Source organism: Sus scrofa, chromosome 4, assembly GCF_000003025.6.
Source record: "Sus scrofa isolate TJ Tabasco breed Duroc chromosome 4, Sscrofa11.1, whole genome shotgun sequence".
In the NCBI taxonomy this organism is placed as follows: Eukaryota; Metazoa; Chordata; class Mammalia; order Artiodactyla; family Suidae; genus Sus; species Sus scrofa.
This window is the reverse complement of record NC_010446.5, coordinates 6,221,230-6,242,248: the sequence shown is the minus strand read 5'-3', so window position 1 is coordinate 6,242,248 and position 21,019 is coordinate 6,221,230. Positions and strand designations below refer to the sequence as shown.

Genomic DNA, 21,019 nt, shown 5'->3' with positions numbered 1-21,019 from the left:
AGACAGCCCGAGAACCAGCCACCAAAGATCAGAAATGCAAATCAAATGTGCCTGCTTTAAATTAAGCCCATATTCTGGTCTAGTGGGGGCAGAGCAGTTTCTTAGCCAATAAATATTAATAAGAAAAATAAACCCATCTTTTAGGCTTCTTCCCCTCCGCTGCCACCCCAGGGTTATAAATTATGTACTGCCTGAGCCTGTTTTGACAGTTGTGATAAAGTGGGCCTCAGACTGAGAGAGCGTTTCTCCTTAAAGATCGCAGCGTTGTGCGTTTCCCACAGAATCCCCCCGCCCGCTTTTCCTCCTCGGAGGAAGATTTGACTACGGCTTCTCTACTCCGGCGCCTTCTCTATCACCTTTGGGCAAAAAAAAATTTTTTCCTTTTAAAGAGTTTTTGGCCTTTATCACCAAAGCCCTGGGAAGATTCTATCGGGTGAAAAAACACCCTGACAGCAGCAGGCCTGGGCTCGCTCCCACCAAGGGACCCTGGTGCAAGTCTTCATTCTCGGAACCAGTTCTCCCGTCCAACCCCCAGCCCCCTTTCCAAGGACCAAGCCTAGTTCTTTCCGCCTTGGTTTGCCCTTTTCCCTCCCCTCTTCTTTCGCCCAGGCAAACGCTTCCAGTTAAGACTAAGAAACTCTTCTCTCTTCCTGCTCGCTTTCTAACTGGCTCCCAGACTCGCTTTTCCCACTGGTAAGAACCAGGTTAACTTTGCCCCGCGCATCAGCGACCAAAAAAACGCCCAGACGCTGAGACCTGCAGCAAAAAGCACCCCGAAACCCGTAGGCAAACGAGAAAGCCGGGCAGCAACGCCAGGGCGAGGCGCGGCGGATATTTATGGGACGAGGAATAAAGCGGCAGCTGGGTCCGTGGGGTGGGGGGCGAGGCAGGCGTGGGCGCGGGCACCTGATTAGAGCGCAGCACGGTGATTGGAGAAAGGTGACCCCCGCCCCCCGTAATCCTTTTCTGCGCAGGCGTGATAAGGCACGCGCCTCTGCAAGTTCAAAAATGGCGTCTCGGACACGAGCTGAGGGTGGGGGTTCCCGCCAGACATTGGCCACTCGCGCATGCCCAGTTGGAGAGTGGGTGGTCCCATCCACTCTTAACCAGCTCAGCTCCAACCAGTGCAGGTGATTCCGAGTTCCTGCGACCAGCTCAGGTAAGCGTCCTCGTGTTTAGGCTACGTGCCTTGGAGGACAGGCATGTCTGTCTTTGGTGGAGGACCTCGATTGGTGAAGGCAGGGGAAGTGTATTTGCTAATGATTCTCCACGTGTCACCATGCCCCTCCCCTCCTTCCCCGCCGCAGCCCACCCCCGTCGCACCCTCAGCCTGGGTTTCTTTCTCCTTCGCTGTGGGGTTACTTGCGTGCAGCAAAGTGCACAGGCTCCAGCCGTTTCCTCCATGAATTTTCACATATGTCTACACCTGTGCAACCACCAGGTCAAGATACAGATCTCCAGCACCCCAGCAGCTCCCTTATGCCGTCCTTTTGGAAACCAGAGGCTCGGTTACCTTTATCATTTTCATCAAGGTTACTTTCACCTGTTCTTGAACTGCTTCTAAATGGAACCATATAAAATGCATTTTTTTGGTGTCTAGCTTTTTTCTCTTCTCACCATTATGTCTGAGAGATAAATCCTGTTTATTGTATTGAGAAGTAGGTCTTTTCTTGAAGTAACTGTCTTTTTCCTTTTCGATTGCTTTAACAAAATACCATAGACCCAGGCGCCTGGGAGACAACAGAAATGGATTTGTCACAGTTCTTGGGAGTGGGAAGTCCAAGATCAAGGTACCAGCAAACTCAGTGCCTGCTGAAGGGCAGCTTCCTGATTCATAGCTGTCTTTTTGCTGTAACCTCACATGGTGGAAGAGGCAAGGGTCACTTTTCAAAAGGGTTCTAATGCTATTTATGGGACCTCACCTTCATTTCCTAATCACCCCTTCAAAAGACCTTACCTGCTACCATCATATTGGGGTTTAGATTTCAACATATGAATTCCAGAGGATACTGTCTGTCGCATCTTCTAAGGAAAGAACAAAACAATCTATGTTGATATCTTTATATCACAAATGATTTATCCTTTCTATTCTTAATGGATATTTTGTAATTTCCAGCTGTGTGTTTTTATGACAAATACTGTGAATATTCTTGCTCTTGTCTTTTGGTGGAAGGAAGTTTTCCTTTCTCTTAGGGACAGAGCCAAGAGAAGAGTTTTCAGGTCATAGGACATCTGTGTTTAATTTTATTCGATTTTGCTAAATTGTTGTCTAAAGTAGTTGAACCAACTTATACTCCCACCAGCAGTGCAGGAAAGTTGAAGTTATTCTGTATCTTCAACACATTGTTGTTGCCTTTTGTTTTTTGTTTTTTCTGTTTTTGCTTTTTAGTGTCACACCTGTGGCAAATAGAAGTTCCCAGGCTAGGCTAGGGGAGTCTAATCAGAGCTACAGCTGCCGGCCCCACGCCACAGCATGGCGGGATCCAGGCTGTGTCTGCATCCTACACCACAGATCATGGCACTGCCAGATCCTTAACCCACTGAGCGAGGCCAGGGATCAAACGCAGATCCTCATGGATATTAGTTGGGTCTGTAACCAGCTGAGCCCCAACGGGAACTTCCTGTTTTTGCCTTTAGAAGTGTGCATGCATATGTAAATTTGGTCCATTTTTAAACATTGAGTTTTCAGTCTCTGTTTTGTAGGAACTATTTATATTTTCTGGATATGAGTCCTTTTTAAGATACATGTGCAGCAAATACCTTTTTGCAGTTCATGGCTTGTTTTTATCAGTCTCTTAATAGTGTCTTTTGACAAACAAGTTCATTTTAATGAAGTCCAGTTTATCACTTTTAAAAATGGCTAGTGCTTTTTTTGGTGGCACATTTAAGAAGTCTTTGCCTACCCAAAGGTCATGAAGAAATTCTCCTATGTTTTCTTCTAGAAGCTTTATTGCTTTACCTTTCACCTTTAAGTTTATGAACCATGTCGGATTAACTTTTATGTACCATGTGAGGTTCGCCTTGACTTTTGAAATAGCCTTTTGCTTGGTACCCACCCCAGCTGCCCATTACGAATTATCCCACTTTTTTGCCGCAGGCCTGTTGTCCCTTCTAAAGCCAGGTCTGATCACATGACTTTTCTGCTTAATCATTTTGTGTTGCTTTGACTATCAAGTCTGAAGTCCTTAGCATGGCATGGCATGGCATGCCTTTCAGAATCAGATACGTACCTTTCTAGCTTTGTCTCCTGTCACTTAATGAATGACGATTATACTCCAGCCACAAAAAATCTGAATATCTACTTGATGTTGGGGGTTGAGTTGGTCCACCCCCACCCTCCAAAATAATGAAGCTCTAACCCTCAGTCCCTCAGAATGTGACCTACTCCAGGGCAGAAGATAAGTAGTTTGTGGGTGTGGTCTTTCTCCAGTTTCAGGTCTCTAATACTGAATAACAAACTACCCCCAAAGTTAGTAACTTGAAATGATACTTTATTACAATCTCTCTAAGTTCTGTGGGTTCTCAGGTCTTGGCAGAGTGGGTCTTGCTTGGTTTTCCACATAGTTGAAGTCAGATAGCAGCCGGGGGTGGAGTCATTTGGAGAGTCTGCTGGGCGGGACAACCACATCTGCACTTTTCCGGTGCCCTCCTGATGGCAGCTCAGGACTTCGAGTATCAGAACTTGGCCATGTTCAGCTGGTACCAGGCTCATCTGGGAGCCTGGGAGGGGAAGTGAATGGATTCAGGACTAGAGGTGGCCCACGGTCAGGAATAAAACTGACCAGATGTTCAAAGAGGTCCAGAGGGCATGGAGACCTCAGCCACCTATGGCTGGGGCTGGCATCTGAGCAGACCCAGGATGGGGATTGGATCAGTTAGCTTGAATGCACAACTAACCCCGCCCGCACTCAGCATGCTAAAGCAGTAAGCACTCATTGCTGATGGGGGACTTAGAGCCCCCCTCTATTTCTCCTCTGGTTTCAGTTGGGCTTGTACACACAACTCTGCCGAGCTCTGCTGGGCTACTTGGGCAGCTGCTGTTGGTTGGTCTCAGATGGCCTTTGTGTAGGGCTCTCCTCCCCACAGTTCCCTCACCTCCCACCAGGCCTGCCTCTTGGGGCCTGGGCACTGGTTATTTTTGCTGCATTCCATTGACCAAAGCAAGGCACAAGGCCAGCCTGAGTTTGAGAGGTGGGATAAAGACTCCACCTCTTGATAGGAAGGATGCCCTGTTGCACAGTAAAGGGGCGGAGACAGGAAGACTGGCAGGACCAGGCCATTCTTGCCATGGGTTGCCCACAGGGCTGGGAGATTCACTCCATTTGGAGCCCGACCCTAATCAGAGGCTGGAAATGTGGGGCTCAAGATTAAGCCCCAGGACCTTCCAGATGCTCCAGCCTCACCCACCGGGGCTGGGATGCAGGACAGGCTAGAGTTCAAGCAGGGCAGGAAGCAAGAGTTCACTTCATCCACGGGTCAGTATGGCTGCAGCCACTGGGTGGCCCAGACCCGCGGCCTGCACGGTGGGCTGCAGCAGCTCGGTGACTCCCCTCCCAGATGGAACTAATGGTGGGATGTCTGGTACCCTTCTCTCCCTGCCTAAAACGGACTCAGGCGGTCTGCTAGGGAGAGGTCACACTTGCACTAAGGGTACCGACTGGCAAGCAGGCCTGGGGGAATAACACCTGTTTCTTAAAGCTGTTTGTGGGTTCAATGCAGGACTTGAGAGACTAGTAGAGTGCCTTGCACTGGGAAGGCTGGCCTGGGCCAGGTCAGCCAGGGCCTGGGATGCAGGCTGATGGGTTTGGGCTATTTTGTCACTGCTGGGGTGCAGTGAAAGGCTTCCTGTCTTGGTTGTTGTAAATTCCCCAGTTTCTGTGACCCATTGGTTGGGGAGAAAGGCCAAGAAGTTGGCCTGTCTCAAAGGGAGAGAAAAGGGAGAATGAAGTTTTAAGAAGGGAAAATTGAAATGAACAGCCAAGATGGTCATGATCCCAAGTTCATTTCCTACACCCTTGTTTTTATTTTTATTTTTATTGTCTTTTTAGGGCCTCACCTGTGGCATATGGAAGTTTCCAGGCAAGGGGTCGAATTGAAGCTGCAGCTTTCAGCCTGCACCACAGCCACCGCAGTGTGGGATCTGAGCCGTGTCTGCGACCTACCCCACGGCTCATGGGAATGCAGGATCCTTAACCCAAGGAGTGGGGCCAGGGATCCAGCCTGCATCCTGATGGATTCTAGTTGGACTTGTTGCTGCTGAGCCATGATGAGAACGCCTACACCCGTCTTGTTTATTAAACATTCTTATTGACTTAAGAGTTTCAGGACTCTGTACCAGATGGTACTAAATCCCAGTGACTGAATATCTTGTCTCATTGCTGGGTGGCAATTTGAGGGCCGATTGTGCTGGAGGAAATCCTTTGCTCAGGCCAGCTCCCTGCACAGCCTGTTTCCAAACACCATGCCATGATTTTTTCAGATAAGCCTCCGTGTTGGGAGGAAATGGGGCAGCAGAGTCCCACTTCCTGTGTATTCCCAGTGCTTTCGATCTGACTTTGTGCATTTGTTGATTATCACGTACCAGGCCCCCGTGCTCAGCGTTGAGAAAAGAAGGATGGCTAACGAGAGATGCCTCGGACCTTCCAGGACATTTAACATATGGTTGAGTGGGAGGGAGATAGAGTATTTTTATACAAAACCCTGTTAAGGAGTTCCCATGCAATGGTTAACAAACCCCACTGGGATCTGTGAAGACGCGGGTTCGATCCCTGGCCTCGCTCAGTGGGTTAAGGATCCGGCGCTGCTGTGAGCTATGGTAGGCCGGCAGCTATAGCTCTGATTTGACCCCTAGCCTGGGAACCTCCATATGCCGCTGGTGTGGCCCTAAAAAGACAAACAACAACAACGAAAACCTTGTTAAGAGTTATCACCACTTATTGAACATCGGCGTGGCGTAGCCATTCTGCTGGGTCCTGCACCTGCATTTTCTCCCAGCATCCCCACAGCGACCTGGAAGGAGTCTCAGTCCCCTTGTGCAAAGGAGGAAATTAAGGTCCCAAAGTGCTGGACTGACTGGTTCAAAATGTTGCAGATGCTTTGTGTTTCCTACTTGATATCTATTCTCTTTGTTCCCCTCATGACAGAAGCCCTGAATATATTACTGGATGTGTCAGTGTGTCAAAATATAAAAGTATGTTTTCCATTCTCTTGCTGACCAGTGAGATGTGGGAGGAAGTTGTTGAGGCTTTGGGAGGAAACTCTTTAAAAGGAGATAATTTGGCTCAAAGCTGCATCCTTTTCTTCTTTTACTTCTTCCTTCTCTCTTGGGACCAGGATGTGATAGCTGGAGCACTTACAGACTTCTTGCACCATGAGGTGAACTTGAATATGGAAATCACAAATGAAGAATGATGGGGAAAATGATAGTTAGAAGTCTGAGCCCTTGGTTACCATGAAGCCACCAGCCTAGCTGGAGAGTGCCTGCCCCAGACTTATTTTAATGAGAAAAAATTGCTGCTGTCATATTTACTTTGCCATTTTGGTTTTCTGTCCTGCGCAGCCAAGATGATTTCCTAAGACCACACTGCTGATGAGTGGTAGAGCTGGGATTTGAAGTGAGGTCTTTCTTAGTTGAAAACTCATTTCATTAACCACTGTGCTGCTTATTCACTCAGAAAACATTACATGCCGGCCATGTGCTGAGTCCTAAAGACACCAAATAAGACCACATGCTGTTGGAGTGACAACATATACTGGAGACACGTGATAGAATGGCCGACTCCCTGAGTCACAAAAGGAAACCGCAGAGTGAGCCATATTAGCAAAGATTTTAAATGTGTGAGTTCATTAGCAAAGAGGAGGAAAAAGGCTTTTAAGTCAGAGGGGCTAGCATATTCGAAACAGCTCGATGACTCAGGATTATGTTCAGAGTTGGTAGAAGGCAGAACTCTAAATATTATAGCTGGGTGTCATTTGGATGGGCTGCTTTGTCAGGGTGTCAGTTAGCCTTTGCTGTGTAACAAACCAGCCCATAATATAATGATTGGAAACAACCAATACGTCCTTTGCTTATATTCCCGCAGGTCAGCAGTTGTGGCTGGGAGCAGCAGGGTGGTTCTTCTGGTCTTGTCAGGTGCTTCAGGGTCCTAAATGATGAGATAAAGATCTTGATATTGTGCCTGTAGTACAGTGTTTTCTGGGGGTCTTTGTATTCAAAAACATAGTTTATTATTGTATTTTCTTGTTAACCAGCTCTGAGAAGTCATTTTGTCTTTTTCTTGTTTGTTTGTTTATTATTTTTTAGTCTTTGTATAGCTGAACACATGGCATATGGAGGTTCCCAGGCTAGGGGTCGAATTGGAGCTGCAGCGGCCAGCCTACACCACAGCCACAGACAGCAATGCCAGATCTGAGCCACATCTGTGACCTCCACTGCAGCTCACAGCAATGGTGGATCCGTAACCCACTGAGGCGGCCAGGGACTGAACCTGCATCCTCATGGGTACTACTCAGGTTCATTGCCACTGAGCCACAATAGAAACTCCCATCTTTTTCTTATTTTTCCATTGACCTACACCTAACATTTGTCATAACATGTGTAGGTTATTGATTGCAAATTATTAGGGAAGGAGGGAGATTCTGAAGAATGGAGAAATGGGAGAGGCATTTTGTAAGGTATTGAAGTTTCCTAATGGCTCAACATTTTTACCCAAAATTCACATCTTCACTAATGCTGCTCACTCAGGCCTTGTTTTGTATATGAGATAGTATTATTGCTCTTAACATTTTGTGAGGCCTGAGGATTACACAACTGTGGGGGCCATTTTTAAGAAACACAACACAGGTTGTGAACAGAAAATCAAATTTAAAATAAATATTTATTTAGAATTAGAAAATAAGCTATACAGATTGTCGGAGTTCCTGTTGTGCCTCAGTGGTGACGAACCTGACTAGTATCCATGAGGATGTGGGTTCGATCTCTGGCCCTGCTCAGTGGGTTAAGGATCTGTCATTGCCATGAGCTGCAGTGTGTGTGTCACAGATGCAGTGTGTGTCGGATTCTGCGTGGCTGTGGCTGTGGCGTAGGCCAGCAACTGCAGCTCTGATTGGATCCCTAGCTGGGGAACTTCCATATGCCATGGGTGTGGCCCTAAAAATAAAAACAGAGTTAGATTGTTTTGAATTTTATAGATTTCCAATCTCACAAAATCTAACCTAAATCTTTTTAAAAAAGTAACTGCCAGGCACACCTCTCTAACAGATTTTTCCAAGACTTTGGATGTACACTCTTTTATTATCTCTTCACAGGGTGACAGTTTCACACTAATTTTTAATGAGAGAATAGAAAGCTTATGCCATCTTTCTTCTAGCCTGGTAAATTAAAATAGTTTTTACTCATAGTTTAGGAAATTTCTTTTCAGTATCCGAATCCACTGCTGGTCATGTCATGTAAGTTTTTAGGATTTTACCAACTCTAGCAAAAACTTTATTCAGCTTCTTCTCTACCTGAGCTATAATATACAAGGGCATTTCAAGGTTCCTTGCGTAGCAACTAAATCATCTTTGAATTACTGCGATTCAGTAGTCAACTTGTCAATGATTTTCTCTTGTCGTAGTATATATTTTGAGTTTGCATTTTGTTTCATATCAGCCAGACATCTGAATATCTTTCCAGTATATTCAGAAGATCTGTTCCTTTAGATCAAAATACCACGGAGTTCCCTTGGGGCACAGCAGGTTAAGGAGCCTGTGTTGTCACTGCTGTGGCTTGGGTTCCATCCCTAGCCTGGGAATTTCCATATTCTGTGGGCACAGCCAAAAAAAAAAACCCAAAAAACAAAAAAACAATCCAAGAGCCTATGCGTTATTTCTATAAGGAAAGTTACTCTCTCCCTTCTAACCAATAACCACATTTAGTGAGATCTAAACATTTTTTTTTTTTTTGTTATAATTCAGGCCAAAATGTCAGGTTAATTTCTATTGCTTTTCCCCTCCCTCATTTTTTTCATTTTGTTTCCATTAATTTTTCATTAAATTTCTTCTCATCTCCTTAACAAATAAATTTAAAGATGATAAAAGAGGGGACTCGTAGAGTTCCTGCTGTGACGCAGTGGGGGACTGGTCCAGCTTCTCTGTTTGATCCCGGGCCCAGCACAGGGGGTTAAGGATCCTCAGCTGTGGCCTCGGTCGCAGCTGTGGCTCAGATTCCATCTCTGGCCTGTGGGTGCGGCTGAAAAAGAAAAAAAAAAAAAAGAGATTCCTCTTAAACATTCAATACAGGAGCCTGTAGTTTCTTATTTGTCTTATTGAAAGATGCCAAAACGCATACTCAAGTTTTAGTGGAAATGCTGCATTGGAGCTTTATCAACTTTTTGAATACATTCTCTTTTTTTTTAATGTTTTCTTTGTGCCCAGGATTCTCTCTGAGCTTTCAAAAATGTACGTCAGGGTCCTTTAAATGCCTTTATGTCCCTGCGCAAGACATGCATAGCTTTGTTATCGGCAGCCCAAGCTATCACCCTTAAAATCTTTAAAGAAAAATCTGGGTTGTTGTGTGTGTGTGTCAAATAACACATCTGCAATTCAAACCTGAAAAGCACACATTTAAGGTGGCAGAATACCAGCGCTCTCAACAGCTTCAGCACCGTGGACACAGCTTTCTCTCCAGTGGCTTTAAGGCCGTGAGATGCTCCCTGCACACCTTGGGCTGTTGCACAATCACGTGGCGGGCTTTGTTCTCCGGAGACTGACCGTGAAGCCCACTCAAGGGCAGGCTGCAGGCGTCCCACACTCGTTTCCCGTGGTTGACTTGAGGGTAGAGATTGATGTCAGCGGGCAAAAAAGGCAACATTTTCTCAGAGTTTTTGTTTAAAGACCAGCACAGGATACTTGCCACAGATCAGCACTGGTTACAGCCCCCCAAGAGTGGAGAGCATTGAGGGGCTGGTTTCTTTGCGGGATCTCCCCCTCCTGTGATTACTGCGTGCATGTCAGTCGAGGTAACACTGATTTCTTACATTCTGTGTTTCACGTGCACAGCCCTGTGTTTCTACCCTGGCACGTGTTCACCACCGCAAATCGAGGCTCCGTCTGTCCCCACACCGCCGACCCCCCATCCTCTGCTGCCCCCCCCAGCCCTTCCCTCGCGGGTACCCACTGCTCCGTTCTCTGTAGCTGCAGGTTCGGTTTGGTTTGTCCCTTTATTTTTGCACTCATGGGGCATGTAACAGATGAATAAACAAACACACAGAAGCAAACCATTTCCCACCTCTCTTACTGGAACGTGGTTCACAAGGGCAAGGGCCCCAGGCCACACAGGCCACACGTGTACGATGTCCGTCCTGTAGGACACCCACGACCTCAGCAGCTGGGCCATTTCTGGAACAGGTGTTTCAGCAGCATCTTTTATGTCCTTTTTTGTTCCGTCGGAGTCTTTGTATCACTTCGTTGTGGGACTCCTCAGGGTACGGTGATCCTGATCCTGAAAAGGAGGCTGTTTTTAGTTAAACGGATGCGAACGGAAGCACCTCTCATTGTGATGGGCCATCCCGAGGCGTCACAGGAGTCACCGAAGCTGAGGAATTCAGCGGAGGGGGCTGCCGTGGACCTTCATGCCGGTTCTGTCCCTTGGACAGCGTCTTAGCTCGCTTTTATTTTCACATCCCTCCTGAGTTTGTTCTTTTTGAGAATGTCCTGATTTTCATGATTTTTGTTCTCTTCAGCTGTCGTTTTATTTTGATCCCTCTGGTTACCAGGATTCTTTTCTGCTTCTTTCTGACTTTGTCCATCCGAATTGTCATTCCTATTGTGAGATAATAATAGAAGGGTTTTTTTTTTTTTTTTTTTTTTGTCCTTTTGTCTTTTAGGGCCACACCCGCAGCATATGGAGGTTCCCAGGCCTACGCCAGAGCCACAGCAACACCAGATCCAAGCCGCGTCTGCAACCTGCACCACAGCTCACGGCGACTTGGGATCCTTAACCCACTGAGAAAGGCCAGGGATCGATCCCGCAACCTCGTGGTTCCTAGTTGGATTTGTTTACCCTGTGCCATGACAGGAACTCCAAATAGAGGTTTCGATGGAAAGATTCTGCTAGGCTTGACTTGTTTAATTTTCTTTCTTCTTTTTTTTTTTTTTTACTTTTCCTAAGATACTTCCCATCAAATTTTAATTTTGCTTTGATCAATAATTCTCAAAATGTATAAAATTAGTCTGAAATTAAAGCATGTGAAAGAGCCATTCAGAGGCTTTTAAAAAGTGCCTCTTACTTTGTACTGAGCTACTTAATAGTGTAACCCAATTATTCTTTCTCCACATCCACTGCTTGCTGATGAATGTGTAGGAGAGATTGCCGCCTGTGTCTTCAGGCTGTTTTGCTGTGTCCCTGACAATTTTGCATGCTCTTTCATCTGGAACCAGCAGACTTCCTCAGGATAGGATGTGCTGGGTGTGCTAAACACAGTCCAGTGTGTTGGGATACAGAAGACACGCAGCCCCTCACACAGACGCATTTGTTCTGATTGTTGCTCGGTTTATTGTTCTGATACCGGTTCCTACTCTGCAAACAGGGATTCTGACAAATTCCATTTTGTACGCTTCCCGTCACAAGAGAAAAACGGGTACAGAGCATTTATAATTGTACCTGCTGAGATTTGGGGCCTATTGCTGACAGAACCTCTATTTTGACTAGACAAGGAGAAACTTAGAATTGTATTAGGAATGTTTTCAGCTCTTGGAAAATTCTGGTTTCCGGCTGTGTACTTTCAACCCTTGCTTCTCTCCCACTGGCCATGTAAGCCTAGTACCAGGGACTGGAGGACACATCCCATCAGGGTCGAACTCTGCCTCTTCAGGTCACTCTGCAGGGTCATTTGGCACAGAGGGAGGTGGAGGCTTCTGGAAGCTATTCCTCGACCAGGGTGGCTAGTAATAACTATAAATGGTGGTGACAGCAACTCACATAAATATATCTCAACAAATCCCCACTAAATATATCTCCAAGTCAGCCGCGCTTTAGCCAGACCTCCAAGCACTTGGGGAAGTTTATCACAGTGAAGTGATATAAGACAGACTCTGCAGAGAAAAAAGGTCCTTGGGAAAAATTCAGAGGGAACCAGGAGCAAGCTTCCAAGAGTCATTTCCCATTAGAACCACACAGGATGTGCTTAAGTCCTCCAGCAATGCATTGCGACAGTACATGATAATAGAAAATCCTAAATGCAGCTTTAGTCAACAATTCAGCACATTTGAAGAAAAAAGCGCAGCACGACTATATGGCATTTATTCCAATAGTCAATCGAGAGTGGTCTGTTACAAGGCAGTGTGTTTAATCCGTCATATTGTTGTACCTAAGCAAATCGGCTTATAGTCATCTGCATAGATGCTGAGTAGGCGTTAGTAACACTTCCATCCATTGCTAACTTTTAAAAGACTCAGTAAAAGAGGAACTCGAGGAGTTCCTGTGGTTGCTCAGTGGAAACGCATATGACTAGCATCCATGAGGATGCAGGTTCGATCCCTGGCCTCACTCAGTGGGTTAAGGATCCAGTGTTGCCATGAGCTGTGGTGTAGGTTGCATTTGCAGCTCAGATCTGGCATCGCTGTGGCTCTGGCGTAGGCCAGCAGGTGTTGCTCCGATTTGACCCCTGGCCTGGGAACTTCCATATGCCTGAGTGTGGCCCTGAAAAGAAAAAAAAAAAAAAAAAAAAAGGAACTCAGCATATCTTCCTGGCTTGGTAAATGGTAAATGATATTTCTTTTGTCCCAAAGGCATTTCCTGGGTGAATGTGAAACATTCCCACTAAATTCAGGACAAAGACATGGATGCCGTCGCTCCCATAATTTCTCATCATACCAGATGTGTTAATAAGATAAAGAAATTATATGTACAAAACTTGGGAGAAGGAGGTGAAACAGTAGTTAAATATGCTACTGTAATATATCTGAAAAAAATTCAAGGCAGTTAACCAAAAATGAATACAAGTCGTAAAATAATTGAAAAAGCTAGCATGCTTCAAAATTAATATGTGGAAATCAATAAAGTGATTGCATATATATATATATACATGCACATATGCTGTAGGTATAATAAGCTACTTATTACATTGTGAGATGTGAAGGAGGAACATTATCCGTGAAAGAAGACGAATAGTCCATTCCATGTTTTTGAGTGCATTGCTTCTGCCAGTGTCTCAGAAACCACGCCATCGGGGAGCCACAGGCCCTGTGCCTCCTGGAGGCTGATGCCCCTTGAATGCAGCCCCATGCATTCATCCTTCCGGGTGGCAGGGCTGTGGACACAGCGGTAGAACTTCTAGAATCAAGAAGAAAGCTGACCTCTGCAGCTCACGGCAACGCTGGATCCTTAACCCAGTGAGCAAGGCCAGGGATGGAGCCCTCATCCTTCTGGATGCGAGTGAGATTGGTAACCCGCTGAGCCACCACGGGAGCTCATCAAGGAGGGTGTGGAACGTCACGTGGAGACCCCGAGCGGAAGGCAGTAAAGCCCCTGAGGGAGCTGGGGGCCAGTGTGGAGGCAGAGACCCGTTCAGAGCCGCCTGCAGAAACAGTCCAGCTGAGCGCTGATGAGGGGCTCAGCTCCAGGGGTCATGGGAGATCAAGAGCAGATGGATTGAAAGAGAGTTAAGAAGTGAAACTGGCCAGTGGGTAGCTGGCTTGGCTCATGTTGGAGGGGAAAATGACACTGGTGCCATGTCTTTAAAATTCATCCTTCTGGAGTTCCCTTGGGGCCGAGTGGTGAAGGATCCAGCGTGGCCACTCTGTGGCTTGGTTCACTGCTGTGGCATGGGTTTGATCCTTGGCTGTGGAACTTCCACATGCCCTGGGTGTGGCCAACAAAGAAATAAAAATTCATCCCTTTAATATGATTATTAGCATTTTAATGATCATTTTGGCGAATTGACAGAAACCAGATGCCAATGTGTATGTCTTTATAAAAGTCCTTCACAGAACCGCCCCCCCCCCCCCGCCCAGTAAATACGCACCGTATTTTGGTAGCTTTTACTGGTATTTGTGATTCATGATAAACATCAGATCCCATCCTGATTCTTTTTCATGGGGGTTTTTTAAGTTTAAAGTCATTGATGGAATGGAAAATGAGAAGACAGAAATAAAGAGTAAATTCCTAGGTAAAAAATGAGATGGCAAGTTTGGAATGAAATGTTTAGAATTGGAGTAATTGCCACAAATTGCTCTGGAGTATTTCTAGCTCAGTTTTATCAGTTCTTTTTTTGCATGGTCTGCTGGGGTGCTTCAGAGATACCGTGCGTTTTATCATGAGCATGGGGCTATGTAAGTTATTTTCAGAAATAAGAAGAAATGGTAGGTGCATTCTCATGCTTTTTTGCACAAAAACATAAGAATGCACTTTACATTTTTCAATGATGTTTTATGAGCAATTGCCTACTCATTGACTTGTGAACTTATTTTTGCCAAATGAACCATTCAAGATGGGCACTACAATTTAGAAGAACATAGACTTTCTTCTTTAAAACCTCTTAGTACATGAGCACATTAAAATATATATATATTTTTTCATTTGGGAAGCTGACTTGCACAAAATTGGAAAATCATAACTTTTCAAAGTCCTTAGTACCCCAATCTTCTCCTTTTTTGACCTGAGTTTCACAGACAATCAACCTCAGGCTGGCAGTGTCGTTTATCACCGCTGAACTTTGCCACCTGGCTTCATTTCCCTTTCAGCTTGGCTTGGTAATAATCTCCGCCTAATGGAACCCGTCTCAGAACTTGGCCTCCTCCCTGCATGGCACAGCGGGTGAAGGTAATCGTATTTTAAAGAGACTGAGTGTTACGGTGACATGAAAAGGTTCAACTAGTCCCGGTTAGGAATACCAACCATCCGTGGCCTGGGAGAGGGGAAGGGCACAGATGCAGCTGAACGTTTGAGGGAGCACTAGGTGATGAACGGCAACGAGGGTGTTCCTGGAGGAAGATCCTGGGCTTTTTAAGGTACCACCCACCTTTCCAAGCCCGCCGCTTCTCTTTCACCGTCTCTCTGGTTGCTCAGTCTCCCGAGAAGGGAAAAGGATACTTGAGGGGATTGGGTGGAAAGTCATTCGGTTTCTTCAGCGGAGGAGGGCTGCTCCCGCTCCGCCCCGTTACCTGGCGGTGTGTGTCTCTGCAGGCCCGTTCCCAAGCATCCGGCCTCCGAACCATCAGAACCGCACCTCTGCTGCTTGATGTCACGAAGGGAGTAGCGTCTGGATGGCCAGGCAGACTGGGCAGTCCATTTATGTCTCCAGTCTCACAGACCAAGCTTGAGGGCTGGAGGAAAGAACAGGTGTCTGAGGAGTTCCCGTCGTGGCTCAGTGGTAATCGAACCCAACTAAGCATCCATGAGGACGCAGGTTTGATGCCTGGCTTCACTTAGTGGGTGAAGGATCCGGCGTTGCCGTGAGCTGTGGCGTAGGTCGAAGACGCAGCTCTGATCTGAGGTTGCTGTGGCTGGGTGTAGGCTGGAGCTCCGTTTCGACCCCTAGCCCGGGAACTTTCATATGCCATGGGTGTGGCCCTAAAAAGACAAAAGACAAAAAAGAAAGAACAGGTGTTGAAAGTCAAGGCTGGTGTCAGTCCTTCTCCACCACTGGTTGTCAGTCTGTTGGTTGTCACCGCTGGCGTCAGTCCTTCTCCACCACTGGTTGTCAGTCTGCTGGTTGTCACCGCTGGCGTCAGTCCTTCTCCACCACTGGTTGTCAGTCTGCTGGTTGTCACCGCTGGCGTCAGTCCTTCTCCACCACTGGTGGTCTGTATGAATTTCCGCGAGTGGCGTAACCTCTTTGAGCCCAGTTCCTCATCTGTAAGGAGGAGGGGTGGCATCAGAGTCTGTGAGATGGAATGAGATCTATGAGCACAGCATCTGGGCTCACGCTCCTGGCAGTGGACCTTGTCCCAGCTCTTTTCCCCCAGCTTTCCCTGTTCCCGTGGAGACCCCTTTCTAGATGAGGCTATTCATTCACTTACTCAGTGGCTATGCACTACTGACCACGGGCCGGGCGCTGGGCTACATGTTGGCGATTCAAAGATCATTGAAATGAGTGTTTTTCTTTAATTAGTACAAGTTAAGTTGATCAGAGAATGGGGAAAATTCATCTGATGATGAATCACTTTATTTTGTTTTATATTCTTGCTTCAAATAACTGTGACTAATCCTTCGGCGAGCACCTGTACTGTTTTGTATGTGATGTGTGCTTTCATTTAAGCGTTATCTTTGATTATATAACTATTCATTACGATTATAGAAGTATAAAAATGAAATTAAGGATATAGTTGAAAACAAAAATAATGGCTTTAAATTTTTCTTGCAAGAGTCACTGCCCAAAAATATCGAGTGTGAACATGTGGGTATTAACTTCCCAGAACTTTCTGAGATTTTCTCTCCGGAATTATACACATAGCTTTGTATTAATTTTGTGTGCGCGTGTGTGTATGTTATAAAATGCAAAATTTTGAAATAAAAAATGGAGTCACATATCACTAAGCTACAACATGCTTCTATCAACAGTATATTATGAATCTCTTTGTGTTCTATAATTCTTAACTGGTTGTATGTTTGTTTCAGATTTTTGTATCACAAGCAGTTCTGAAGTTTCGCACACACATCTTTTCGTAGTCAGTCAGAGGTTCCCTTATGGTTGATTCCTGACACTAGAATTCCTGGGCAACTTTTCAAATGCGGTGTTTGTACAGCTGTAGCCAGAAACAGTGTGCCATAAACACACCCACCAGCTTCCTTGACAATGTGGATTTCTCTTCAGTTTTACCCTCATTTCTATCATTCTTCCTTCATCCCTTCCAATGTCATGGTTAAGGTATTTTCTTATTTTTATTTCTCCATTTACTTGCTGGGTTGATCATTTGTGGGCCATTTATACTAACGCAGCTAATTCTTCTTTTTAAATTGAAGTAGAGCTGATTTAGAGCGTTGTGTTAATTTCTGCTGTACAGCAAAGCGATTCTATACGTATATGTATACATTCTTTTTAAAAATATTCTTTTCCATTATGGTTTCTCACAGGATATGGAATACAGTTCCCTATGCTATATGGTAGGACCTTGTTTTTTATCCTCCTCATATATAATAGTGTGTATCTGCTAACCCACCTCCCTCTCCATCCCACTCCCCTCCGCCTTGGGCACCACAAGTCACTTCTCCACGTCTGTGGCTCTTTCTGTTTCATAGTTAGAACCCAGCAGATTCTTAGTCATGTCCCACTGTTGGCACATCATCATCACTTGTGGGATGAATGATGTTATTTTTAAAGAGCAGTATGATATGGTGGGGTCATTAAGAGAGAGTTCTCTGTTTGGAGGTGGAATTTAGGAGTCCATTGCAACACGTATCAAAGAACCGCCCCCCGCCCCCCTGGGGTTCCCATCATGGCTCAGTAGTTAACGAATCCGACTAGGAACCATGAAGTTGCAGGTTCGATCCCTGGCCTTGCTCAGTGGGTTAAGGATCCGGTGTTGCCGTGAGCTGTGGTGTAGGTTGCAGATGTGGCTTGGATCCCGCATTGCTGTGGCTGTGGTGTAGGCCAGCAACTACAGCTCCAATACGACCCCTAGCCTGGGAACCTCCATATGCTGGGGGCACAGCCCTAGAAAAGACAAAAAAATAAAAAGAAAGAAACTACCCCCCAGGAATATTTTGCTGCTCTCCTTAATCAGATGCAATTTAATTAACTTTTATCAAGGTGATACTTAAACCTAGGACAGTTTATAGTAATGGAATTAGATAGTCTACCTGAGAAAGAACTCAGAGTAATGATCAGAAAGATGCCCCAAGAACTCGGGGAAAAGTATGGATGCACAGAGGGAGAGGTTGTAAGAAGTTTTGAGAGTAAATGGAATTGTACGAAGATTATCACAAAAAACAGCAGACTCATGTCCCTTCTCAAGGCCACTCTCCTTCCTTGCTTGCCAGCGGCAACTGTGTTCTTCTGGTACCATTTTCCCTATTTCTAATCAAAGTTCTTTGGAGTTCCTGTTGTGGCTCAGGGGTAGCGAGCCCGACTAGTATCCATGAGGTTGTGGTCGGATCCCTGGCCTGGCTCACTGGGGTGTTGCTGTGAGCTGGTGTGCTGGCAGCTGCAGCTCCCATTCGACCCCTAGCTTGGAAACTTCCAATGCCTTGGGTGTGGCCCTAAAAAAATAAATAAAAAGTAAACAACGTACTTTTGTTATTGTTTATTAAAGTTTCAATTGTAGGTATTGCTCATTGACTCCAAAACTGTCGCAGATGAAGATATAAACTCTTAGAATTTTTCCACTCAGGTTCCATTTCTCATCCCCCGAAAACAGGTATATCACAGTTGGAACTGAATCATTCAGTGTGGATGACATGACTATGAAAATATGGTTCAGTGCTTATTCGGAAGGATACAACCACCGTATTCCCTGTCTAATTTTTTAAAGTGTTTCCTAGTGTAAATAAATACCTTGTGTGTTGGCTGAGTTTGTTAACGAACCTGCCACTAAGTCTTACCTAAATTTTCTCAAAACATTCGAAACCGCTTCTGCACCTGGCCAGGTGCTTTGGGTAACATATTGTTCGACTTGTCCCCTTGCCCAGGCTCCTCAGAGGCCCCCGGGTCTGGGTTGCTCCTGCCCTCTGCTGTGGTGGCTCTGGGTCGGCTCCACAGTGTTCCTTGGGTGCTTCCTCTTTACCACGACATCCCTTTGCTTCTAAGAGGAGAGGCTCTGCTTCCTCATCTCTGTGAGCCTGCGGGAGCTGCCTTTTACTTCAAGTAACAGAATCTGAGGTTAGTGGCTGAAACCAGCACTCCTTCCCCAGTGCCAAGAAGTCTGAGTCCGTGGTTGTTGTGTAGTCAGTGTATCTGCAATCCTCTCCATCTTTTCCTCGGGGTTGCAGAATGGCTGTCCCAGCTCCAGTCATCACGGCTACATTCCAGGCAGAAAGAAAGGGGTAGAGGAGTATATCTTCATTTATTAAGGAAGCAAAATAATTCTCAGGACCAGCCCCAGAAGACTTCTGCCTCAGCCTCACGGACCAGCATGGGTGACATAGCCTTACTTTTCTAGGAAGGAGGCTGGGGAACCGGAGACCACAGGGCCTGAGGGCTGGGGCCAGTCATGATGTATTCCTGGATTTCTGTGTTTTGCTTTTCCAAGCCACACTGGCTGCTGCCGCCTTTTTTTTTTTTTTTTCCTGTGTCTTTTTTTTTTAAATTAATTGATTTTTTCCCCACTGTACATCATGGGGTCCAAATTACACACACATGTATACATACTTTTTCCTCCCATTGTTGTGTTGCGATATAAGTATCTAGACATAGTTCTCAATGCTACGCAGCAAGATCTCATTGTAAATCCCTTCCAAGAGCAATAGTTTGCATCCGTTAACCCCAAGCTCCCGATCCCTCCCACTCCCCCGCCCCCTGGCAGCCACAAGTCTATTCTCCAGGTCTCTGATTTTCTTTTCTGTGGAAACGTCCATTTGTGCTGTATATTAGTTTCCAGTTATAAGTGATATCATATGGTATTTTTCTTATTTCGGCTTCTTTATCAAGCAAAGAGGGGGCTGGAGTTTGTATCACCCACTAGCACAGCTTGTTTCCTGCCAGCGCCTGGCGCCCATCTGGGTGGGTTTAGGGTTACAGAGCTTGCCTTCCTCTGTTTAAAACGTGCCCCCTCTCATTTGCTGTCCTCTCCTCTCTCACCCTTCTTGTCTTCGTGGGTTTTCGTTTAGTGAATTCCTTCACTGTCATTCTTGCAGGGTTTCAGGAAGTGGCTGCTTTTAGCCACAAGGCCAGAGTATATTCTAGACTTGCCTGGGTCATCAGAGCACTACCCTGCCCTCCGTTTTTCACTGCACATTTTCCCAGAGACTACTTCACCCACCCCCGGGGTGAAGCGCAGGACGCTTCCCGCTTACCCTTCCCTCCCAGAGCCTGATGGGGGCGGGCTCACCTCAGGTGCTGAGAACAGAGCTGCTGAGTCCAGCCACTCTGGGGAAGTGAAACCTTACGTCTTATTCAGCTTCTCCAGGTGACAGCTTCCGCCTCATCGTCTCTTTTTTCTGACCTCTACAGAACCATAAAATGGCACATCCTATTTTTCAAGCGCAAGCAAGGAAATTAATAGAAGCTCCTGGGGGCAGAGTTTCTGAGTCCAGAGCCAGGCTAGGGGTCTTTTTAGTCTGAGGCTTGGGGAGCCATCAGGGAGCCAGATTGGAGCTGTAGCTGCAGGGATGGAGGGGGGGGGGCGGTGGCCCAGTATCCCGGGGCTCCTCGCAGCGTCAAAGCCACCAGAGCTCCGACTCTCCCTAGCGGGAGGGCGCTGAGCATCAGCACCTCAGGGGTGCGACCCGAGTGGGTGGGGTCCCCAGCAGGTTCACATTAAAATTGAGCAAAAGTGTAGAGAGTCCCCATATATCCCCAGCTCCCACAAACACGCATCCGTCCCCATCATCAGCATCCCACCAGGAGGTACACGGTTGAAACCCACAGATCTGCATTACCGTGCTGTCGTCGCCCAGAGTCTGTGGTTTACAAAGTTAGGGTTCACTCTGGGTTCTGGCCATCCTGTGGGTTTTGGCAGATGTAAAATGATCAGCTTCTTTGACTGCAGTATCTCACTGAAGGATCTCACTGCCTTAAAAACGCTCTGGGTTCTGTTCCTCCTCTCGTCCCGAACCCCTGGCAGCCGTTGATCCTTGAATTGTCTCTCTATTTAGCCGATCGCAGAATTTCTTACAGTTGGGCTCCTGGTGTAGGCAGCCTTGTTAGACTGGCTTCTCTCACTTAGTAACAGGCGTTTAATTTTCCTCCATGTCTTTTCATGGTTTGATAGCTCCTTTCTTTGTAGCACAGAACAAGATTCTGTTGCCTGGAACACCAGCTTATGTATCTGCTGACCTGCTGAAGGACATATTGGCTGCTTACAAGTTCTTGGCAATTGAGAATAAAGCTTCTATAAAAGTATGTGTGCAGGTTTTACGTGACGATATGTTTTTCCCCTCCTT

The 21,019-nt window shown here is 46.2% G+C and overlaps 1 long non-coding RNA gene across 1 annotated transcript; it reads left to right on the top strand.

Annotated features, from left to right (window-relative positions):
• LOC110260446 lies at nucleotides 979-15,396 on the top strand. The gene is made up of 3 exons (XR_002343756.1): nucleotides 979-1,159; nucleotides 14,722-14,800; nucleotides 15,164-15,396. It is a non-coding gene; the product is annotated as an uncharacterized LOC110260446 (long non-coding RNA).